Source organism: Halichoerus grypus, chromosome 5 (assembly GCF_964656455.1).
Source record: "Halichoerus grypus chromosome 5, mHalGry1.hap1.1, whole genome shotgun sequence".
Lineage (NCBI taxonomy): Eukaryota > Metazoa > Chordata > Mammalia > Carnivora > Phocidae > Halichoerus > Halichoerus grypus.
This window is the reverse complement of record NC_135716.1, coordinates 146337425-146362824: the sequence shown is the minus strand read 5'-3', so window position 1 is coordinate 146362824 and position 25400 is coordinate 146337425. Positions and strand designations below refer to the sequence as shown.

Sequence of the window (25400 nt, the reverse complement as noted above, 5' to 3'; positions counted from 1 at the left end):
ACAAAAATGAGATCCAACTCCACTCTAACAATCTCCCTATGACCAATTCTAGTGTGTTAGGATAATCTGATTCATCTTTGTATCCTGTGAAATGCCATGCACTCTGTCCAGAAATAAGCCCTCACCTATATAGTCAAATGATATTTGACAAAGGTGCTAAGACCATTCAATGGGGAAGAGGCAGTGTTTTCAACAAATGGTGCTGGAAAAACTGGATATCCACATACAAAAGATGAAAATGGACCTTTACCTAACACCATATAAAAATTAACTAAAAATGAACCTGTGACCAGGGTGCCTGGGTGGCTCAGTCGGTTAAGCATCTGCCTTCGGCTCAGGTCATGATCCCAGGGTCCTGGGATTGAATCCTGCATCGGGCTCCCTGCTCAGTGGGGAGCCTGCTTCTCCCTCTCCCACTCCCCCTGCTTGTGTTCCCTCTCTCACTGTCTCTCTCTCTCTGTCAAATAAGTAAATAAAATCTTAAAAAAAAAAAGACAAAAAAACTCTTTAAAAAATCTTAAAAAAAAAAATGAATCCATGACCTAAATGTAAGACCTAAAACAACAAAACTCTTAGATGAAAACATAGGGCAAAAACACTGGATTTGGAAATAATTTTTTGGCTATGACACCAAAGACACAGGCAATAAAAGAAAATATAGACCAGGGCACCTGGGTGGCTCAGTCGGTTAAGCAGCTGCCTTCGGCTGAGGTCATGATCCCAGGGTCCTGGGATCAAGCCCCGCATCGGGCTCCCTGCTCAGCAGAGAGCCTGCTTCTCCCTCTCCCTCTGCCTGCCTCTCTGCTTACTTGTATGCTCGCTCTCTGTGTTAAATAAATAAATAAAAATCTTAAAAAAAAAAAGAAAATATAGACCAATTGGACTTCATAAAAATTAAATTTTTGTGCATCAAAAGACAGTATTAACAGAGTAAAAAGGCAACCCAAGGAATCAGAGAAAATGTTTGCAATCCTATCTGTGATAAGGGATTAATATTCAGAATATGTAGAGAACTAAAACTCAACAACAAAAAAACAACCTGATTCAAAAATGGGCAAAGGACTTGAATACACATTTTTCCAAAGAAGATCTACAAATGACCAATAAGCACATGAAAAGATGCTCGACATCACCAATCATTAGGGAAATGCAAATCAAAACTGCAATGAGATGCCACCTCACATCTGTTAGGACAGCTACTATCAAAAAAAACAAAACACAGGGGCGCCTGGGTGGCTCAGTTGGTTAAGCAACTGCCTTCGGCTCAGGTCATGATCCTGGAGTCCCGGGATCGAGTCCCGCATCGGGCTCCCTGCTCAGCAGGGAGTCTGCTTCTCCCTCTGACCCTCTTCCCTACTCATGCTCTCTCTCTATCATTCTCTCTCAATAAATAAATAAAAATCTTAAAAAAAAAAACAACAAAAACAAAACACAGAAAACAATAAGTGTTGGCGAGGATGTGGAGAAATCGGAAACCCTGTGCATTGTTGATGGGAAGGTAAAATGGTACAGCCACAGCAGAAAACAGTATAGTGGTTCCTCAAAAAATTAAACATAGAATTGCCATATGATCCAGGGATGCCTGGGTGGCTCAGTCGGTTAAGCTTCTGCCTTCGGCTCAGGTCATGATCCCAGGGTCCTGGGATGGAGTCCCACATCAAGCTCTCTGCTCAGTGGGGAGCCTACTTCTCCCCTGCCTGCCGCTCTCCCTGATCGTGCACTCTCTCTCTTTCTCTGACAAATAAATAAAATCTTTTAAAAAAATAAAATAAAAACAGAATTACCATATGATCCAGCAATTCCATTTCTGGGCAAATACTTGAAAGAATTGAAAGCAGGATCTCAAAGAGAGATTTGTACACCCATAGTCATAGCAGCATTATTCCCAATAACTAAACAGTGAAAGCAGTCCAATTGTCCATTGGCAGATGAACGGATAAGCAGTGAATGTGGTATATGCATACAGTGGAATATTATTTGGCCTTAAAAAAAGAAGGAAATTCTGACACAGGCTATAACAATGGATAAACCTTGAAGACATTGTGCCAAATGAAATAAGCCAGTCACAAAAAAACAAATACTGTGTGATTCCACTTCTATGAGGTGCCTAGAGTAGTCAAAATCATAGAAAGTAGAATGGTGGTTGCCAGAGGCTGGGGGGAGGGGAGAATGAAGTTAATAAGTATAGAATTTCAATCTTACAAGCTGAACAGAGTTCTGGAGATAGATGATGGTGATAGCTGCAGGACCATATGCATGTACTTACTACTACTGAACTGTACACTTGAAAATGATAAAGGTGGTAAATTTTATGTTACATTTATTTTACAACAATTTTTTTAACTTATAAAAAAATATGTCATACACTGTGATGAGTTCTGGTGCTGCAAAGCTCTCTTCCCTCAAGGAACACTTGGAAATGTGAACAGATAATAATATACATGATAATTGTAATAATAAGTATATGTATAAAGTAGTATGAGGACACAAATAAGGGATAATTATTTGTAGCGGAAAAAATGACCAATAAAAGCTTGTATAATAAATATCCTTGAAACATCCTTGAAGAGTGAAGGAGACTTAGCCATTTAGAGAAGACCAGCATTGAAGATTAAAGGAGAAAGAAGGCAGAGCATATTTCAGAAAGCTGCACGCAGCTGACATCCTTAGGGCAGGTTACAGGAGATGATACTGGAGAGATGGACGGGGCCCGCAATACCATGCTAACCACTCGGGCCTAACCTGAAAGGTAGCGCCTGAAAGGTTTTAACCAGGAGAATGATGTAGTATATCATATTTGGATATTTAAAAAAGATTAATCAGCAGTGTGTAGAAAAGAATAGAGGAGCCAAAACTGAAGGCAGGGAAAACAGTGAGGGGTTGTTGTAGAAAATCAAGTGAGAAATTATGAAAGCTTGAAATAAGCAGGAGCAGTAGGAATGGAAAAAAAGGGCATTTAAGTCAGCAAGACTTAAATGACTTATCAGATGTGTTGTGCATGGTGGAAATGAAGGCTTTCATGTGAAAGAAGCCATTCTTGTCCAGGGAAGTTTCACAAGTGCCAACTCTCAACAATCAGTAGTGGCTACTGGTACACAGTTTAGGAAAAGAGCCTAAACCTCAATCTAGATACAATAAGAGAGAATGGTGACTTAGTAATATCTGCCATGGATGCAGAATGGGAGAACACCAGCACATGACAGATATTTAACATTCTTATTCTCAAGTAGAGGAAACATAAAAATGTACTATGTGTTTTAAAGAATACATGTGGTAGGGATACCTGGCTCAGTTAGTGGAGCATGGAACTCTTGATCTAGGGATTATGAGTTCAAGACTCACATTGGGCATAGAGCTTACTTTAAAAAAAAAAGAAAAGAAAGAGGAATACACATGGCATATTTCCTTTTTTTTTTTTTAAGATTTTATTTATTTATTTGACAGAGAGAGAGCACAAGCAGGGGGAGCAGGAGAGGGAGAAGCAGACTCCCCGCTGAGCAGGAGCCCATGCAGGGCTCATCCCAGGACACCGGGATCATGAGCTGAATGGAGGCAGACAGTCAACCAACTGAACCACCCATGCGCCCCTCCTTTTTTTTTTTAATTAAAGAACAGGCAAAACTAATCTCTGTTGATGGAAGTCAGAATAGTGTATATATGGACTAAGGGGGCTATAGCGGAGCCTTTTAGAGTGCTAAAAATGTTCCAGATCTTAATCATGTGTATACATATATGAACCACCATTGAGCTGTGCACTTAAGTTTGGTGCTCTTTATTGTATGAATGGTATACAAAAATAAAATGTGGAAGAAGTTAATATGTGTTTAAGGAATGGAAGTAGTCCGATATAACATAGGGTAAGGAAGAAAGAAAAAGGTTAGCAGATTACTGGGAGATAAAATTGGAGAGAGAGAATGGCAGTAGATTGTGAGGGGTCTTGGGAGCCATATTAAAGAGCTTGGACTTGATCCTGCAGGCATTGGGGGGTATCTCAAGTTTTGAGGTAAGAGAAGTATATGCTTAGGGGCGCCTGGGTGGCTCAGTCATTGAGTGTCTGCCTTCGGCTCAGGTCATGATCCCAGGGTCCTGGGATCAAGCCCCACATCGGGCTCCCTGCTCCACGGGAAGCCTGCTTCTCCCTCTCCCACTCCCCCTGCTTGTGTTCCCTCTCTCGCTGTCTCTCTCTCTGTCAAATAAATAAATAAAACCTTTAAAAAAAAAAAAAAGAGAAGTATATGCTTATATCTCTATTTTGGCTATACAGAATCTGCTTTGGAGAAAGATGTTTCTCTGACCTAGCTAGAATCTCAGACCCCATATCTTCTTGGCTAAAGGGATATCAATTTTATATCTATCTTTGAAAATCATGAAATGGAGGAGAATTCAAAAGTTACCTGTGAAAGCACAGAGTGACTTTAATTCAAACTTCAAGTATTTTTGTTCTAGACCTATCATAACCATATTGTAAAATTTCAACCCTAAAGAAAAGTGGCATAAACTACCAATAATCCCACCACAGTATTATTAGCCTTTTGGTATACTGAATTTCCTATGCCTTGTCTTGTCTTTTCTTTCCTTTTCTCTTTTTTTAACAACTCTTCAAGATAAGGCAGCTGGCTCATGCTTATAGGAGAGTACCAGGTGGGGCGCTCGGGTGGCTCAGTGGATTAAGCATCTGCCTTCGGCTCAGGTCATGATCCCAGGTCCTTGGACTGAGGCCCCGCATCTGGCTCCCTGTCCAGCCGGGAGCCTGCTTCTCCCTCTCCCTCTGCCCCTCCCCCCTGCTCATGCTTGTGCTCATGTGCACAGGCGTGCTTTCTCTCTCTCTCAAATAAATAAATAAAATCTTTAAAAAAAAGGAGAGTACCAGGGGCTAGGTCAGATATGGAGAGGCATTACCAAAAGTAGTCTCTGGGTATATTTTGGCAGGAGTAGGGCAGAATCTAAATGAAAACCAAGTCAGAAATACACTTCTAGATTTTTTTTTTTTTAAAGAGAGAGTGAGCGAGAGAGAGAGAGAGAGAGAGAGCATGAGCAGGGGGAGGGGCAGAGGGAGAGAGAGAAAGCAGACTCCCCTCTGACACCACCTGCGCAGGTGTTCAACCGACTGAGCCACCCAGGTGCCCCAAGAAATACACGTCTAAAATGAGGAAGTTGGGTGCCTGGCTGGCTGGCTGGCTGGCTCAATTTGTGGCACACTCAACTCTTGATTTTGGGGTCGTGAGTTCCAGGGGAATGCCCGTTCTTAAGCCTACTTAAAAAAAAAATTTTTTTAATAAATGAATTAAAAATAAATAAAATGAAGAAGTAAAGGGCAAGAGCGCAAAGGATGAGAGGTTCAAGAGCTAGCCACTGCAAGAGGGCAGTATGCATTGGAATGTCCTTTTACCGGTGCCTACCGTATACTGTGAGCTGAGTATAGTCGCTTACAATGTTGGACTAAATAGCTGTAGTCTTAATTATTTTGGCCCCTTTGCACTTAACCTTAAATCATAAGCATTTCTTCATGACCACTTGTGTTTTCAAGGTTAAGTTCTATTTTTAATAAAATAAAAATTAAAAAATACTATTTTTAAAAAATAAAAGTTTTAGGGGGCTGCTGGCTGAGGCGCGGAGACCATTTGGCGGTGAGTCCCGGGCCAGCCGGAGCTCAAAGCCCCAGACCCCGGTAGACGCCAGAAGAAACTGAAAGACTTGACCCCCCCGCACCCCGCCCCGGCAGACGCCGCTGGCTGCCCGGCGGACCCCTCCCCGCCCCACCCCACCCCCACCCCCGCCCCGGTCCCCCGCCGCCCGAGGACACGGCCCTGACAGGCTTCGAGACCCGGGCGCGCCCCGAGGAGCCCAACGCGTTGCTGCCGGTGCTGCCATGAGTGATACGAGCGCCCTCTGCACAGTGGTTTACCAATGAAAACGGAGGAAACCTCGTTGGCTAACCTGGATACTAACAAGCTAGAGGCCAACTGCTCAGGAGAGATACGTAGACCTAACAGAGGATTCTTGTTTGGGCTTCTGCTTTGAGGGGCACGCGGCACGGGGGAGTGTGGCTACTTCTACCTGCAGTTCACAGAAACTGGTAGTGTGAAGGATTTCGGCATTCAGCCAGTGGAGGACAGGGGAGCGGGCGCCTCCCACTTTGCTCCCTTCCTCGAGCATCTGGGAATGGGCCTGATCAGCAGCTACAATGCTCACTCCCAGAATTCCAGTAGCTGCAACATGAGAGGGTCAGAGGGTGACCAGGACAATAATATAGACTGGCCCTGTGGTTTGGAGAAGTTAGGTATCTAAGTAGAGGGGAAAAAAAAATCAGACAAAAGTCCCAATTCCCACTGAAGATACTAGCTTTTTTTTTTTTTTTTAATTTTATTTATTTATTTGAGAGAGAGAGATAGAGTGGGAGAGAGAGCACAAGCAGGGGGAGAGGGGCGGAGAGAGAAGGAGAAGGAAACTCCCCGCTGAGCAGGGAGCCCGATGTGGGGCTCAATCCCAGGACCCTGGGATCACAACCTGAGCCAAAGGCAGACGCTTAACTGAGTGAGCCACCCAGGTGCCCCGATCCATCCTAAAGTGGATAATTTAGGAATTAGGATCCTTTTATATTACCTGGGATCAGCTTTGAAACCTTGGGCAGGAGGAGCCATGCATCCTGTGCACTGTACCATGCAGGTTGATCTCTACACCAGGAAGTACTCAAGATCCACCCCCCCCATACAGACACCCCCGCCCCCCTCCGTCACTGTCCCCAGTGCACAGGTGAGCAGCTGTGTACCCAGGAATCCTTTGGTTCTTCAGCCTTTCTGGCTGCCTGATACTAAGGGCTTTCTGGATAACTGACAGTTTGGACATAGTTGATGGTCAGGCCTTAATCACTGGTCCTCAGTGGGACTGCTCCTCTGATCTCTGAGCCTCTGAATGGGACTTTTCCAAGACAAATGAAAGTCAGGTATGAGATCTAGATATTAACAATTACAATTTGGGAAAACCAAGAAAAAGAATTACAACTGAATCTGGTAGGGGAAGCTCTGTGATCTTGGCTCCAACAAAAAGGAAAGGTCAAAGCTACCAGTTTTCCAAAGGTCCAGCATTTACAGTGCATGGACTTGGAGACAAGGGCTAACCTTTTGCTAAATAAAACCCTTTATCTTGCACCCCACCCGATGGCATAGGCTTGGTAAATGGACAACTTGGTTATCCAGGCAGGCTGAGGATTTATTTATGATCCCTTGAGAAGTGGCAAGGGCCTCTGCAACTATGCACAAATCTCTTAAACTGCAAGATTCATATCTGGATATATTATGCTGGAACAGCAGTTTGGTGGGCAGTCATTTTCCTACTGAGTTACTAGTTACCTTGCCATTCCCCGTGTTTGACTTGGTCATTATGCCAGGTCACTACCTGCCTCCCATGCCAGGGGTGGGCCTGAATTATAGAAGAGCATAATGGCTGTGCAGGAGACTGTGATTTGAAAGCTGAGCCCAGAGGGGACCTCTTCCAGCTGCCCTCAATGTTAATGGATTAATACTAGGAGCCAAGGAGCAAGACTGGGCCATCTGTCATCTGACTGCAGTACCCTATTGAATGCCCCTGTTCCTTCGGTTAGGCAGTCAAAGCTCTGTGATGGTAAACATCTACACTGTCGCCACCTCTGGCCCCTCATGAGGGGGCAGCCCCTTCCAGTCAGTCCCTTTTGGATATTCTTAACAACAAGATCTGTCCTTTTGTTTTGTTTGTTTGTTTTTAAAGATATTTATTTATTTGAGAGAGAGAGAGAAAGAGCATGCACAAGCAGGGGGAGTGGCAGGAAGAGGGAAAGGGGGAAGCAGACTCCCCGCTGAGCAGGGAGCCTGATGTGGGACTCTATCCCAGGACCCTGGGATCATGACCTAAGTTTAAGGCAAATGCTTAATGGACTGAGCCACCCAGGTGCCCCAAGTTTTTCTTTTTCTTGTTTGTTTGTTTTTTCCTTGTTCTTTTAGGAGATCCAGAGAAGAATCTTTCTGGTGGGGTTCCTCTGTTGGGATTAAGATGGGGGAGAGAACATAATTTTTTGTGTATGAAAGACAGTGTCGGGCGCCTGGGTGGCTCAGTCTTTAAGCGTCTGCCTTCGGCTCAGGTCATGATCCCAGGGTCCTGGGATCGAGCCCCGCATCGGGCTCCCTGCTCAGTGGGAAGCCTGCTTCTCCCTCTCCCACTCACCCTGCTTGTGTTCCCTCTCTCGCTATCTCTCCCTCTGTCAAATAAATAAATAAAATCTTAAAAAAAAAGAAAGAGTGTCATGCCTAAGCATTTTCCTATAGGACTGCCTTGCTAGATGCCTTCCTACTGTGTCTTACTTTATAAGGAGTTACCTCTTCCCACCTCCACCTGGATATTGCCTCTTAGGACCTAAGCAGAAGACCAGTAAAGGCTGACTGACACATGCTGGGATGGAGTGGGTCCTGATCTATTTTCTCTAACCCTTGCTGTGCATGTATCCTTCCTTATCCCAGAAGGAACTGTTTGGACTCTATGGACTGATTTGTTAAGGGAACCATAGTAACAGGACCTCAAGACTGTCTATTATTGCATTCTCCCCCTAGAACTGTCTGGTTAGGGTTGAAGTGTAGTTACAGGTTGGTCTTCAATACAAGAATTATGATAACTTTTTAGAAAGTTAAACCTTGATAAGGGCTAAAATAATTTTGAGTTATCTGCCCTTGACTTTATAGACATCTCCTTCTAAAGGGATCCAGAGGGAAAGGAGGGTTTAGGTGAAACTCTGGCCTACTTCCAAATAATGTCTAGGAAACAGGTTAAAGGTAAGGTCATGGTCCACTCTTGCTTCAGAGAGGGAGTTCTGATTGTGACATTGCTGTTTCCTTTCTAATCTTTCTCTTGGTGAGAGGTGGAAGAAGTGGAAAGTAAATTTGAATAACCGTTGGTTCATATTACCTCCCATTACAAACACACCCAGGTGCCCCAGTACTAATTCAATTTTTAAAAATGACTTTAAAAATTAAATAAATAAAATAAAATAAAAATAAAAGTTTTATGTCATTTCTTTTAACAATTGTTTTTGTAAAATTACTTTTGTAAAATTACTTTCAACTAAAAGATTTGTATGTTTGCAAACATTTAGTTCTCTGATTTCTTAAACTTCTAAAACTAAACTTTTATTTTTTTCCAATCATAATAGTATTACATGCTCTTTGCAGAATCTGGAAAATGTAAGAAAACATAAGATGAAAATAACAAGGGACACCTGGGTGGCTCAGTTGGTTAAGCATCTGCCTTTGGCTCAGGTCATGATCCCGGGGTCCTGGGATAGAGCCCTGAGCCCCGCATCAGGCTCCCTGCTCAGTGGGAAGCCTGCTTCTCCCTCTCCCACTCCCCCTGCTTGTGTTCCCTCTCTCACTGTCTTTCTCTCTGTCAAATAAATAAATAAAATCTTAAAAAGAAGAAGAAGAAGAAAATAACAATAATAGACCACAACCCCACTATCTTATGATCCCTAATCTAAGCAATTTTTTGGCATATTTCCTTCCAGTCCTTTTTTAAATATGCATTTTAACATAGTTTAGATCACACTTTGTATGTAGTTTTTTACCTGATGTTTTATCTTTTTTCTCCACATCACTAAGAATTTTGTAAATATAGTTTTAGCAGCTCCAAAATATATAAGAGAAGGTACCTGAATTTTCTTAACCAGTCCCTTATTGTTAGGCATTTAAGTGACTTCTAATTTTTTGCTATTACAAATAATGCCTTTTGCATAAATGTATAAAGCACTATGAGGCCATTTCCTAGGAGAAAATTCTCAATGTGGGACTTCTATATTGAGTAGTGTGAAAATTTTTAAGTTTTTAAATTAAAAAAAAATTTTAAATTAATATATACTGCCAAATTGATTTTTAAAGGGTTTGTCCTAAATTCCACTGCGCTGTTATGTGGGAGAGAAAACCAACTAAACATTTCCAAGCTTTAAAAAGGGCAGGCTTCTCAGAATCTCTGAGCAAAGGCTGTAGTAACTACAAATGTAGTTTCCTTCAAAAATTAAATACTGGCTGGTAGCATAGGAGTCCCAGATTTGGGAAGAAGTGGGGACTTCCACGCTTTACTTACTTTGATGTTTCCCAAGAACCTAAGAAACACACCTTTTAAACCACTAAGTACCCCCACCTTGCAAGTCGACAATGTTTTAGAGAGAGAGTTCCTTAAAGTTAGACAACATCAACAAAACATCTGGCTGGGTATCCAAAATTCCCGGGAGGATATGACCCAAGGTCCCTTACAACTTTGGGGAGGGTGAAGCTCTCTAGGGGATCCCTGGAGGGATCACCAGTTCTAGCAGACAGTAAATGCAGCTCTGAGTTTTTCTTGTTTGGACAGTCCTTGGTCCAGTTCCAGAATCCTTTCCGAGCCTTAGATCTCTCCCAACTCTCCCCCAGACTTTCACAATCTTGAGAGAAACTCCAAGCTTCCCCTTTGTCTCTCTCGCCCTTGCCGGCTTGCTTGCTCTAACTCAGCCCACCCCCACCCCATCCTCACTCTAATGCTCTGGTTCTCCCTAGCCGTTCTTCCTCTCCACGCCCCCCCACCCCGCCTTCTCTCTTACCTTCCTGAGTCTCTTTTAAGATTTTCTCTAAACTCTTTTAATGCTATTCTCTTTTTTTCTCTCTCTCCCTCTGTGCCTTTGTATAACTTTCTTTCACTTTCTCTGTCCTTCTGGCTTTCTCAAACTTTTCCTCTTCCATGGGGACACAACCGACCTTCACTAGGAGCAGACTCTCTTTATTTTGTCCCCAAATTTCTCTCTCTTGGACTTTTCTATTATCTCCAAACGGCACATACAACATCCTCAATTTTGCAGGAGTTTCTTCCAGCCTCTTTCACATCCAAAACAGCTTTTTTACACCCTGTTAGCAAGTATATAGCAAGTATTCTTAGGAATACTCTTAGCACTGTTATCTCTCTAAACCCAAGCATAACATCCTTCTGGTATTTATCCTTATCATTAAGTCCAAGAAAGTATCACTTATATCATGCCCATATTTTCCTCTCTATCCAAATTAGGATACGTGAGAGCACAAGTTTATAAGCATACTTACCGTTACAACAAGATAGGACATTTCAAATCTGGGCTGTCTTCAAAAATCTGGGACATAATGTTGCTATAAATTCACCTATCCAGAATCTAGCTTTCAAGCAATTTCACAAAGCAAGAACTCTGAACGTCCTCAGAGTTGTCAGGAAGTTTGTGTTCGTTATGTTACACTCAGACTAAAAAGAGGTCTTCTCCTCTTTTTGCCCACCCAGGGAGCCAGAATTTTAACTACACATCAGGTAGGGTCTAGCCATGCAGATTGCTACCTATAGGTCATACATAGAAGGATTTTTTTTTTTAACTAGAGACCTTATGAAGGTCTTATAAGGGTTCACTAAGAAAGACTGAACTTGCGGTCTGAAATGAGAGTATACAGTTCACTGCCCATTGACTTACACATAAATCTGTATAAGATCTTCAAAGGTAGTTTAATAGGTTCTGGTTTAGACTTTCAGTTCCTCCTCCATAAAAAAAAAAAAAAAAAAAAAAATTAGGGAAAGCTCTTAACTAATGTGAATGCCTCAGGTCTGATTTGGACTTTCTTACTATACTGCCTAAGTTTTGCTGATTCTCTTGTCTGGGACCTTTAATCTAAATCTCCATGGTTGCATTTGCTAAGGGTTCACTTTACATACAGTCTTAATCAATCATATTTCTGAGGAAGTTTGCTTCCTCCAGTAAGTCAGCAAAGCTCTCCTTTCTTATTCCTCATCGTCCCCTGAAACTGATGTATCTCTTTGTGAATTAATTTGGCTCTGCCTAGCTCTAGATAATCCTAACTCTTTTTGTCACGTCTTGTCTGTGTTGCAATTTTCTGCCCATTTTTGTCCTCCCCTACAGTAAAGGGAGTATTTTAAACCTTTTTTTGTTTCCAGAGAAAAGCAGCTTGCTGATTGGAGGATCCACATTTAAAATGGACCCCCAGAGACACATGTGTGGCCTGAGACATCCTGTGTAATTCAATAAACATCCACCTCTCCCCCACCCCCACCTTTGCTGGCTACAGCAAGTGGGAGAGTCGGAGGGAAAGGAGTTATTTTTAAGCATTTTGTGCTCAGTCTTGTGCAGACTACATATGCTGTAGAGTTTATGCATGCACTTTGCTCCCAAATGTGACTTTCAACTCTTAACTCTACATGCAGTTCCAACAAGTTTGGACATCTAGTTTCTACGTCCATAGCAGATCAAAAACAACTAGTGGATGGGAGTATGGAGGGGGCAGAATAAGAATAGTGGTTAAGAGCACAAATTCTGGAGTCAAACTGTGAGGTTGCATTTTGGCACTGCTGCTTCAATGCTGTATGACTTTGAATGATGAACTTGACCTTTTGGCCTCAATTTCCTCATCTGTAAAATGGCAATAATAATGGTACTTATTTCACACAGTTGTCATAAGTATATATAGTTAATATATATAAAGTCACTGCAACAGTAAGGACTATATAAGTTTTAAGAGGAAGAGGCACACAAGGAGCAGTTTTTATGAAAAGTAAAGGAAATAACTTATAAAAAATGCCTACACAGACCAAAATAGATGCTCAAGTGCTCCTTGCCATTTGCTAAACATGCTTTAGGCCTGCATCCTATTAAACCTTTCCAACATGGTGCTTCCTTGGCCTGATAAATCCTATTGCCTTTCTTTGCTGGCAATTTGTTCATTTTGTGTCACCCAACTTAAATGCATTCTACCCTCTGAAGTTTCCCTTGGCTTCTTTGGAGAGAATGAGTCTCTCTCTCTCCTTCAATTCTGCAGCACTTACCCCATCACCTCATATGATGGTATTGTGTTGTAATTACTTATTTATGAATTTTCTTCCTCACCAGATTTTATGGTCCTCCTCCATGACTGGAGCCACATCTTATTTACACAGCATCTAGCACAATACTTGGCCCGCAATAAATGTTTTGATGAATGGATGAATAATAGCAAACACTTACACAGTGCTTAGTTCTAGGCTCTGTTCCAATGCTTTACAAGTATTAACTCGTTTAATCTTGACAACAATCCTAAGAAGCATTATCTTCTCTAACTTAACAGATAAGGTAAATGACACAAAAGAGATTATGTAATTTGTCTAGGGTGACCTCAGCTATTAATTGTGAAAGCCAAGATTCAAATCTAAGCAGCTGGTGCCAGAGAACAGGCTTTTAACCAACATACTACAATGCCTCCCAGAGAACAAGGGAACAAAATCACACACAAACTTGGCTTTCCCAAAGGTCTCACTTTATCAGGTTTTGGAATGGCTCATTCATTCATCAAACAAATATTTACATAGTGTTTTCTATGTGTACACCATCATGTTAAACACCTATCTCTAATTGTTCCCTTCTTTTTCTCTCTACCTGACCCCCGCCCCCCCGCCACCCCCCGCGCATCTCTACTAGCTCTAGTGTTCTGTAAACTTCTTTCATTTTCTTTCTTTCTTTTTTATTTATTTATTTATTTATTTATTTATTTATTTATTTATTTGACAGAGAGAGAGAGCACAAGTAGGCAGAGCGGCTGGCAGAGGGAGAGGGAGAAGCCGGCTTCCCGCTGAGCAGGGAGCGCGATGCGGGGCTCGATCCCAGGACTCTGGGATCATGACCTGAGCCGAAGGCAGATGCTTAACCGACTGAGCCACCCAGGCGCCCCTCTTTTTTTTTTTTTTTTTTATTTCTTTCAGTTTCTTAAATGTGTTGTGTTCTCTCTCAGCTCTGGATCCATGACTGCCACTTTGCCTGACTAATTCATGCCTATCCTTCAGTTCTTAGCTTAAATTACTTCCTTCTGAAAGCCTTCCATTATACCCCTAGTAAGGTAGGTACCCCTGCTCTGGGTCCCCTGTGGCACTTTATACTTTTCCTTATCATAGCATTTGTCATACCTACTGTTCTTGCCCACTTAGTTGTCTGCCTTCTGTACTGGGCTATAGCTCTGTAAGAGCAAGGACTGAGTCTTATCCAGGTTATCAATGAATCTGCAGCACCTATCCTGATGACCAGCACATAGTAGATGTTTGATAAATATTTGTTAAATCACTGACTGAAGCATGAACAAGACAAAATCTCTATGCTTAAGAAATCTAGTGGGGAAAAAAAGTCTAGAGGGAATACAGAGAAAAAAAAAACAGATTTCTAACTCTACCTGGGCTAAAATGAGAGAGGGGAGTTCAGCAGAATCTTAAAGAATGAGTGAGAGTTTGTGAAAAGGAAAGGAAAATGTCGTATGGAGGTCATAAGTAAGAACTGTACTAGCAATTTCTTGGTTGCCTAAGTGGCTAAACCATTTTTCTGTATGCCCCAAAATAACATTAATCTAAACTTAGTACTACAATTGACTGATCTAATATGAGTTTGGAAGCAATAGGAAATAACTTAAAAGGAAATAAAATTAAATTATTTTTACTCCTGGGGCACCTGGGTGGCTCAGTCGGTTAAGCATCTGCCTTCGGCTCAGGTCATGATCCCAGGATCCTGGGATCGAGTCCCACATCGGGCTCCCTGCTCAGCGGGGAGCCTGCTTCTCCCTCTCCCTCTGCTGCTCCCCCTGCTTGTGTTCTCTCTCTGTGTCAAATTAATAAATAAATAAAATCTTTTAAAATATTTTTTTAAAAATTATTTTTACTCCTTAAATACCTCTCCTGTGAATTCCCATGAAAATCTCTTCTTACCTCTATCATCATATTTATCATGCTGCATTGCCATTGTCAAAGTGTCTCTACACCACCCGATGACCTATGTAAGGCCTAAGATTAAGGTACTTAATTTATCATTTTTTTAAAGTTTTTTTTTATTTATTTGAGAGAGAGAGAGAATGAGCAGTGGGAGGGGCAGAAGGAGAGAGAGAGAGAAGCAGACTTCCTGCTGAGCAGGAAGCTGGACTGGGGGGGGGGGGCTCCATCCCAGGACCCCGGGATCATGACCTGAGCGGAAGGCAGCTGCTTAATCAACTGAGCCACCCAGGTGCCCAAGGATTAAGATACATTAAAGTCTGATTCAATTCTGTATATGTCTAGTACCCAGAACAAAGCCAGTCCCAGGGAGAGGAGCTGTGAATACTCTAGCATGACCATAAAGTCTTATTTTTTTTAAGATTTTATTTATTTATTTGACAGAGAGAGAGAGATCACAAGTAGGCAGACAGGCAGGCGGAGGGAGAGGGAGAAGCAGGCTCTCCACAGAGCAGGGAGCCCCATGTGGGGATTGATCCCAGGACTCTGGGATCATGACCTGAGCCGAAGGCAGATGCTTAACCAGCTGAGCCACCCAGGCGCCCTGACCATAAAGTCTTAAATGAGCTGACCCCCAGCAGTTTTCAGCTTTGTCTCATGTCCCATACTCAGTGCTCCAGTTATTAGAAACTGAACCTTTCAGTTCCCTGAACAAAATTGGGCTCCTTAAAGCCTCTGGGCCTTCCCACATGCCAATGCCACTCCCAGTCTCTTCCCACTCATTTCCCCAGCTCTTCATCTACCTAGCTCCTGCTCATCCTTCAGATTTCAACTTAAACATTACTTTTTTTTTTTTAATAATTTTTTTTTAATTTTTTTTTATTTATTTATTGAGAGAGAGAGAATGATAGAGAGAGAGCATGAGAGGGTGGAGGGTCAGAGGGAGAAGCAGACTCCCTGCTGAGCAGGGAGCCCGATGCGGGACTCGATCCCGGGACTCCAGGATCATGACCTGAGCCGAAGGCAGTTGCTTAACCAACTGAGCCACCCAGGCGCCCTTAAACATTACTTTTGAGGGAAGCCTTTCCCAACTCAAAGACAAGATTAGACATTCCTATTACATAGGGTCTTATAATACTCTATATTTCTCATTTGTATCATTTATCATACTTGTAAATACTTGATCATCATCTCTCCAGTAGATCTTAAGTTTCATAATTCAGCACTTGGAACAGAGCGTGTTAGATAACAGGTGCTCAATAAAAATTATTTTGAGGGGCGCCTGGGTGGCTCAGTTGTTAAGCATCTGCCTTTGCCTCAGGTCATGGTCCCAGGGTCCTGGGATCAATCCCCACATGGGGCTCCCTGCTCTGTGGGGAGCCTGCTTCTCGCTCTCCCTCTGCTGCTCCCCCTGCTTGTGCTCTCTCTTTCTCTGTCAAAAATAATAATATTTTGAATAAGTGACTCAATAAATGAATAAAATGCTATTTTTTGTTTAGAGTATGATTTTAGTGGCTCAGCTTTCAGGAAGCTCTGTATGGTGTTAACGATAGATTGGAATCAACTAAATCAAACCAGTGAATCACCATTTAGTATTAGAAGCACTTCCCATTCACCATTAAGAATCAGGATTGTTGGGGCGCCTGGTTGGCTCAGTCCATAGAACATGCGGCTCTTGATATCCAGGTCATGAGTTCGAACCCCACATTGGACGTAAAGCTTACTTAAAAAAAAAAGAAGAAGAAGTTCTCCTTCTCAGCTTACTTTTCCTATACTGGCTTTCAACTCATCTCTTGCTCCAGGTTCTTCTTCCTGGTTCTTCACAGGCTTGCCCTAGCCGACCAGCCCCAGGATTCACCTTTCCTCAGCAGCCTTTCCCAGAGCATGAGAATATGATTGCTCCTAGCTCCAGACCATCTTACTCAGCACCTCTCCAGCTCCTACCAACTTCTGGTAAGCTCTGGCACAAGGCATGGGAATGGGTGGTGTGGAGGAGCCAAAGAAAAGACAGTTCTTGCGCTCAATGAGCTTGAGGAGACAAAGGATAAATACAAAAAGCAAAATAACATAGCCTACTGTATATACTTAAGTGCCAAATACTTTATTTTTTTATTTTTTATTTTTTAAAGATTTTATTTTTATTTATTTATTTATTTATTTGAGAGAGAGAGAGACAAAGACAGCGACAGAGAGCATGAGGGAGATGAGTGAGCATGAGTGGGGAGGAGAGGGAGAAGCAGGCCTCCCACTGAGCAGAGAGCCTGAGGCGAGGACCCCAGGATCATGACCAGCCAAAGGCAGATGCTTAACCGACTGAGCCACCCAAGTGCCCCTTTGCCAAATACTTAAGTGCACAGAGCATTCATGAGGAAGTTCAGAGGAGTCATTATCCTTGAGTCTTCCTTCTTACTACATATCCAATCACTCTCCAAATCTTGTTGCTGCTAGTTCCTTCTTAGCTCTTCTTTCCCTTTCTTACTATCCCCACTACCATTGCCTTGGTGGAGACTCCATTTACTCTCCTCTGCATTATTGCCAGTCTCCTGGTTTATGTTCTTGCTTCTATTCTCAATCCCCATTCAATTGTTCTCCATTGTAGCCAGATTCAATTTCCTAAAACATGAATCTAACCACACCCCTCACCTGCTGAAACCTTTTAACAGCTTCTCATTACTCTCAGGATACAGTGCAAGCATTCAAGGTCCTTTACAATCTGCCCTCAACTCACATTTTTGACCTTACAGCAAAGGCAGGAGCAAGGGGAGGGTAGTTCAAGTTTTGGCTATTGTTCAGTGTAAATCTTTACAAGGGAATAAGGTAAGGCTCATTTTGGCACTGAACTATGTATTTCCTTTTTTTTTTTTTTTAAGATTTTATTTTTAGAGCACATGGCTGGCTCAGTCAGTGGAGCATGCAGCTCTTGATCTCAGGGTTGTGAGTTCGAGCCCCACATTGAGTATAGAGATTACTTAAATAAGTCTTGATCTCGGGGTTGTGAGTTTGAGCCCCCCATGGGCTCACAACTGCAAGATGAAGAGTCTCATTCTCTACTTGAGTGAGCCAGCCAGGTGCCCCTAATATTTTTGTTTTTTTTTTTAGGATTTATTTATTCATTTGAGAGAGAGAGCATGCACGCACAGTAGAGGGGCAGAGAGAAAGGGAGAGTCCTAAGCAGACTCCGTGCTGAGCACAGAGCCAGATGCGGGGCTTGGTCTTACGACCCTGAGATCATGACCTGAGCCAAAACCAAGAGTCGGACACTTAACCAATTTCCTCACCCAGGCACCCCATATTTCATTTTTAATGAAATATTTCAGATATACAAAAAATTATAGAAAATAATATAATGAATACTGTATTCCCACAACCCACTGAAGAAATGAAACACTACCAATAAAATTAAAGACCCTATATACTTTTCCACAGTTGCCTAATCCTTTTTTCCCCTCCCCTAGCATCCAGAAGTATTCACTGTCATGAATTCAGTGTTTTTCATTCCTATGTATGCTTCTTTTTTTTTTTTACTTAAATTCCAGTTAGTTAATATACAATGTAATATTAGTTTCAGGTGTACAATTTAGTGATTCAGCACTTCCCAGTGCTCATCATAACAAGTGTACCCTTTAATCCCCATCACTTGTTTCACCTATCCATCGACCTACCTCCCCTCTGATAACTATCACTTTATTCTCTATAGTTAAGAGTCCGTTTTTTGATTTGCATCTCTTTCTCTTTTTTCCCCCTATGCTCATTTGTTTTGTTTCTTAAATTCCACATGAGTCTTTCTCTGACTGACTTATTTCTCTTACCATAATGCTCTCTAGCTCTATCTATGTCGTTGCAAATGGCAAGATGTCATTCTTTTTGATGGCTGAGTAATATGCCATTGTATATGTATATCACATTTTCTTTATCTATTCATTAGTCAGTGACATTTGGGCTCTTTCCATAACTGGCTATTGTAGATAATGCTGCTATAAACATTGGGTTCATGTATCCTTTTGAATTAGTATTTTGTATTCTTTGGGTAAATACCTAGTAGTGCCATTGCTAGATTGTAGGGTAGTTCTATTTTTAACTTTTTGAGGAAACTCCATATTGTTTTCCAGAATGGCTATACCAGTTTGCATTCCCACCAACAGTGTGAGAGGGTTCCCCTTTCTCCGCAGCCTCACCAACACCTGTTGTTTAGTGTGTTGTTGATTTTAGCCATTCTGACAGGTGAGGTAATATCTCATTGTAGTTTTGATTTGTATGTATTTCCCCGATCATGAGTGATGTTGAGCATCTTTTTATGTGTCTATTGGCCATCTGTATGTCTTCTTTGGAAAAATGTCTATTCATGTCTTCTGTCCATTTTTTAATTGGATTATTTGTTTTGGGGGGTATTGGGTTTTATAAGTTCTTTATATATTTTGGGTACTAAACCTTTATCAGATATGTCATTTGCAAATATCTTCTCCCATTCCATAGGTTGCCCTATGTATGCTTCTAGTTGTTTTTTTTTTTTTTTTTAAGGAATCTTATTTATTTATAAAGTAAGCTTTACACCCAATGTGGGGCTTGAACTCATGACCTCAGGTCAAGAGTCACAGGCTCTCCCAACTGAGCCAGCCAGGAACACTTGCTTCTAGACTTTCAATGCATATTTGTATCCCTGAACAATATATTGTATTATTTTGCATTTTTAAACTCTTTATTTTTTTAGATTTTATTTTTAAGTAATCTCTACACCCAATATGGGGCTTGAACTCACAACATCAAGGTAAAGAGTCACACACTCCACCGACTGAGCCAGCCAGGAGCCCCATTTTTTAACTCTTTAATTCAAAATAATTTTAAATTTATAGAAGAGTTGCAAAAATAGCAAGCAGTTTTTCTGACTATCTTACTCAGCTATTTGTCATTTTAAATAAAAAAGCAATAGGCAGACAACATTAAGATTTAAAGAATTCAAGGAATCCAGCATCCTTCTTAAAACAACTTCTTAATGCTGAAATCCAGCTAATCAAGACATGAATGTAAATAAAGAAAAGAAACTATCATAAAGGATTGATCGTGAAAATGGTATCCATTGAAATCTAGAACTAAGCCTAAACAGCTAGAGGAATTATATTACAAAAGAAAATGTAAACACTATGGATCTTGGCAAAGTAAAAATAATGAGCAGCAAAAATTAGGCAGTACCAGAGAGGAGATGGGGGAAGTGTAATAGTATGAATCACCCCACCATGACAGACAATAATCAGTCAATGTTGTCTAACACTAAAATGAGTAGTTTCGAGGCACCTGGGTGGCTCAGTCAGTTAAGCATCTGATTCTTGATTTCAGCTCAGGTTGGGATCTCAGGGTCTTGAGATCGAATTCCATGTCAGGCTCTGTGGTCAGTATGGAGTCTGCTTGAGATTCTCTCTCCCTCTGCCTCCGCCCTCCCCATGCTTGTGCTCTCTCTCAAAAATAAAATTAAATAAATAAATAAATAAATAAATAAAATCTTTTAAAAAAGGCATAGTTTAAAAAAATGACAACTCCAGGGGAGCCTGCATGGCTCAGTCAGTTAAGCATCTGCCTTCAGCTCAGGTCATGATTTCAGGGTCCTGGGATGGAGCTGAGCAGGGAGTTTGCCCCCCCCCCACAACTTGTGCGCTCTCTTGTGCACTCACGCTCTCTCTGTCTCTCTCTGTCTCTCTCTCTCTCATAAATAAATAAAATAAGAGAGACAGACAGACAGAGAGAGCACGAGCAGGGGGAGAGGGAGAAGCAGACTCCCTGCTGAGCTGGGAGCCGGATGTGGGGCTCGATCCTAGGACCTGGAGATCATGATCTGAGTCACCCAGGCACCCCAATAAATAAAATCTTTAAAAAAAAAAGACAACTCTAATTATTTTCATAATCTTCTTATAACTATCATTTATCAACTTCTTTTGTTTTTTTAATTTCCTAAGTTAATTTCTTTTTTTTAAAGATTTTATTTATTTATTTTGATAGAGAAAGAGAGCGAGAGGGGAACACAAGCAGGAGGAGTGGGAGAGGAAGAAGCAGGCTTTCCGCTGAGCAGGGAGCCTGATGCGGGGCTTGATCCCAGCACCCCGGGATCAAAGGCAGACGCTTAACAAATGAGCCACCCAGGCGCCCCATCCTAAGTTAATTTCAACAAGACCTTTTTATTAAATCTTCTATTTGAAATATTTTGCCCAGTATGAGCCCTTTGGATTTATTTCATGTGTTGATTATGCTTTGTAAATACATATAGAGATGTCCAAAATGATTTTCATCAAATATTAAAGATGTTATTTTGCGTGTCAGAATTAAAGAGTGATCTATTACTTTCTTCCTTGTGTTTTTTCTGTACTACTTGAATTTTTTATGAGCATGTATTGTTATTTTTTATATCATTTTTTTTTTAAGGTTTTATTTATTTATTTGACAGAGACACAGGGAGAGAGGGAACACAAGCAGGGGGAGTGAGAGAGGGAGAAGCAGGCTTCCCGCGGAGCAGGGAGCCCGATGTGGGGCTCCATCCCAGGACCCTGGGACCATGACCTGAGCTGAAAGCAGACGCTTAACGACTGAGCCGCCCAGGCGCCCCTATATCATTATTTTTAAAGCATGATAAATTTCTGCTCTAAAAAAGTAAAGAGAGAGGGAGTTTGGTTCTGAGGAAATAATCCCTAGCTTTTGAGAGGCAGAGTCTCTCAATAATACCAATAGTAATGGTTATATTATTGAGTGCCTATGCTATGCCAAAGAGTTTTCATACAGTATCTTTATTACTCATCACAATGATAAAAGCTAGGCATGATAATCCCTAATTTACAGATGAAGCTCAGGGTGATAAAGCCTTTTGCCCAAAGTCACATATCCTGAAGAGGTCAAAATCAAGATGTGTACTCAGACCTCTCGGACTCTTTCCATTGAACAATTGGTGTGTCCATATAGTTAGAGTGAACTCATTATAATTAAATTTTCTCTTTGAATTTCTACAACCTTGCATTATTATCTGGATGCTTGATGATAAACAGTAGGACACCCTCAAAAAGCCTGGAAATAAGATTGCCCCTGAAATAAAATCCACTCTCCACAAATGAAATTAGCCATTTTAAGAACCCATGTGTAAAACTGAAAAGTTTGGGAACACCCAGAATTTCAATCAAGATGACCTGGGAGTATCCTCAAAGCTGCAGTCCTAGAAACTGACTGCAATGTAATAACTGGAAACCACATCAATTGTAATATATCCTGTTTGGAGAACATCTGTGTGAATAGAAAGGGAGGATGGTCAACCATGGAACCTTAAAAAAGGAAAGTCACAGAAGTGTCTCTCCAGGCACTGTCCTATGGTGAGAAGTCTTAGCTAAGCAACCTAAACATCATGATTTCCCTGGCAAGACCTAGAAAGCAGCCCTTTGCCTTGTTAGACTTGCCTTAGCAGCTTTTATTTTATTTTTAAAGATTTTATTTATTTATTTGTCAGAGAGAGAGAGCATAAGCAGGGGGAGTGGCAGGCAGAGGGAGAAGCAGGCTCCCTGCTGAGCAAGGAGCCCGATGCAGGACTCAATCCCAGGACCCTGGGATCATGACCTGAGCCAAAGGCAGACGCTTAACCGACTGAGCCACCCAGGTGTCCCTGCCTTAGCAGCTTTTAAAATAAGATTCCAAAATAAAAATAAGTTAATTAATTAATTAAGATTCCTATTTGGGCTTTATCATGGACCAACTGAATCAGAATCTCAGTGGATCCCAGGCACGAGTGCCAAAAACCTCTCCAGATGATTCTAATGTGCAATCAGTGTTGAGAAACAGCTGAAGTGAGTAGAGGGGTCTCTTTTGAGATTGACTCATACCCTTTGCTCTAATTCCAGGCCTACTGGGCTCCTGGGCTTTGATACTTGGCTTCCCTTGTAACAGGTTTGGAGGGAGAGAGAGAGCACAAATCTTTTGATGTGAGTGTTCTGGTCTGCTTTGCAAATTAAATTGTCTTTGCAAATAGTTTCTTTTTGTAGATTAATAAATGGACTTCTGGTCTATGCATGTTACACTGAGCTTTGTTAATGTGAATCTAAGGTTCTGTCTCTAATCTGGGAGACATATCCATTCTTCATGTGTCAGAAAACCCGGGTTCTGAGACTGTCAGGATGCTGGACCATGGTAATGCCAGCCTATGGGAATGAGTCTGAGTGGCCAGCTGACCTTCTCCAGGAACACATCATTAGCCCTACTGCAGGCCTGTTTCTCTCCACAGCCAGATTATAAGCACTTAAAAGCACAAATCATGGCTCCCCCACCTTTTTTAAAGATTTTACTTATTTATTTGACAGCGAGAGAGCACAAGCAGGGGGAGCAGGAGAGGGAGAAGCAGGCTCCCCCAGGGAGCCAGAGGCAGGACTCGATCCCAGGATCCTGGGATCATGACCTGAGCCAAAGGCAGACGCTTAACCGACTGAGCGGGATCATGACCTGAGCCAAAGGCAGACACTGAACCAACTGAGTCACCCAGGCTTCCCCACACTTGGAACTCTTAAAGGTAGATGCTGGTCACCCTCGTATTCCCAAGGCATGATCTTAAAAGTTCAATAGGAGGCTCCTGGCTGGCTCAGTTAATAGAGCTGCAACTCTTTTTTTTTTTTTTTAAGGACTTTATTTCTTCATTTATTTATTTTTAAAAGATTTTATTTATTTATTTGAGAGAGACAGAGAGAGTGATCATGAGCAGGGGGAGGGGCAGAGGGAGAGGGAGAAGCAGACTCCCCACTGAGCAGGGAGGCCGATGTGGGGCTCAATCCCAGGACCCTAAGATCATGACCTGAGCCAAAGGCAGACACTTAACTGACTGAGCCACCCAGGTGCCCCAGTAGAGCTGCAACTCTTGATCTTGGGGTCGTTAGTTCAAGACACACTTTGGGTGTGGAGCCTACTTAAAAATTAAAAAAATAAAAATGTCAATAAATCCTTATTGAGTGTAGCAGACACTTGTAATTCTGCGTGCCCCATGTCTGAACCTCTTCCTTATGTTAGAAGACTCCTTGTGAGTCTTGGTTGAAGACAGGGTCTAATATAGAAGCAGAAAACACAAGATGCTTGTTTTCCTAGCCTCTCTTGCAGGTAGGCAAGGGCATGTGTTGTCCAATCAGACACACTTGCCCGAAATTTTGAATCAAGAGCTGGTGACCCAGAAGATCAGGGGCCATAGAGTGTTCATTCTAGTGGCAGAGTGGGAACAGCAGTAGGCCTGCCACGTTTCCGGGGGGCAGTGGCAGCATCCAGAGAGGGCATTGTCACTGGTCAGGGCAGCCATGTCATCACCAGGCGGGTTTTGTGGTGTGATTTGTGTTGTGGGCTGGTTACTCACCTCTCTCATTCCTGCCTGATTTCCAAGGCTTCCCTGTGATTCTGTGAAATCCTCAGTGCCTTTTTTAATACATTTTTTTTCTGAAATCGGTGACTCCATTTCTTTTCTTTCTTTCTTTCTTTTTTTAAGATTACTTATTTGAGAGAGAGAGTGCATGAGGGAGAAAGAGAATCTCCAACAGACTCCCTGCTTGAACCCAGAGCCCGACACAGGGTTTAATCCCACAACCCTGAGATCACCACCTGAGCTGAAACCAAGAGTCAGACCCTCAACCGAGTGAGCCACCCAGGTGCCCTTCGGTGAGTCCATTTTTGTTGCTTATTACTTAGAACCCTATGATGGACTGAACTGTGTTTCTCCTTTCCCACCAAAATTCAGATGTTGAAGCCTAGAACCTTAGAATGTGACTATCTGGAAACAGGGACTTTAAAGAGGTGATTAAGTTAAAATGAGGCCATTAGGGTAGGCCTAATCCAATCTGATTGGTGTCCTTATGAGAGGAGGAAATCTGGACACAGAGAGACAGCAGAGGCCCACGTGCACAGAGCAACGACCATGTGAAGACACCGTGAGAAGGCGGCCACCTGGAGCCAAGGGGAGAGGTCTCAGGAGTAATCAGACCTGCAGATACCTTGATCTTAGACTTCCCACCCCCAGAACTGTGAGAAAAATAAATGTCTGTTGTTTAAGACTCCCAGTCTGTGGTATTTGGATTGGAAGATGGAAAGAAGATTACTATATGCAAATGGAGCAAGACAAGAAGGCAGAGTCAGATATGAAAGCAAGACCCTAAGAAAGAATGGACTAGAGGAATTCCCCAACTCCAATGAAAGTGTTTCCATGGGCCTTGAGCCGAGGGTCTCAGAATGAACACCTAGTCTCTAATGAAAAGAATGTGGACTTTAGCAGCGAAGATCTAGGTCCAAAATCTCACCCCATCCCTTGATTTATATGTGATTCTGAGCAAATTACTTCACCTTTCTGAGCCTTGGTTTTCTCATCATTAGAAGGAAAATGAAAAATAAGACCTACCTCATATAATTGTTAGGATTAAACTAAGCAAGAATGCATATGTAAAGCTGCCTAGTATCTAATAATGTCAACCCATTTCTTTTCCCTTCTCTCTTGGGCTAGAGGAAGAGAAAAGTAGAGACCTAGTCAGGAGAAGGCTGAGTATCTTCTCAGACCTGTGCACAATGTTCAGGGTGTGATAAGCTCAGACACAGTGTGGATAGGTGGTATGCGAAGAAACTCCAATTTAGCAGGTGAAAATGGCAGCCAGTCTAATCAGCAAATGCCATTGAAAAGAGTC

The 25400-nt window shown here is 42.0% G+C and overlaps 1 long non-coding RNA gene and 1 pseudogene across 1 annotated transcript in view; both read left to right on the top strand.

Moving 5' to 3' along the window:
* The window catches only part of LOC144381930 (uncharacterized), a 31154-nt gene extending 6173 nt beyond the window's left edge, over positions 1-24981 (top strand). The window contains exons 2-4 of the long non-coding RNA XR_013448191.1: positions 16542-16692; positions 24218-24364; positions 24467-24981. This is a non-coding gene — a long non-coding RNA (uncharacterized LOC144381930). The remainder of the gene's footprint in view (positions 1-16541; positions 16693-24217; positions 24365-24466) is intronic.
* Positions 5908-6243, top strand: LOC118541668 (ataxin-7-like protein 3B; annotated as a pseudogene).
* Positions 24982-25400: the final 419 nt, after the last annotated feature.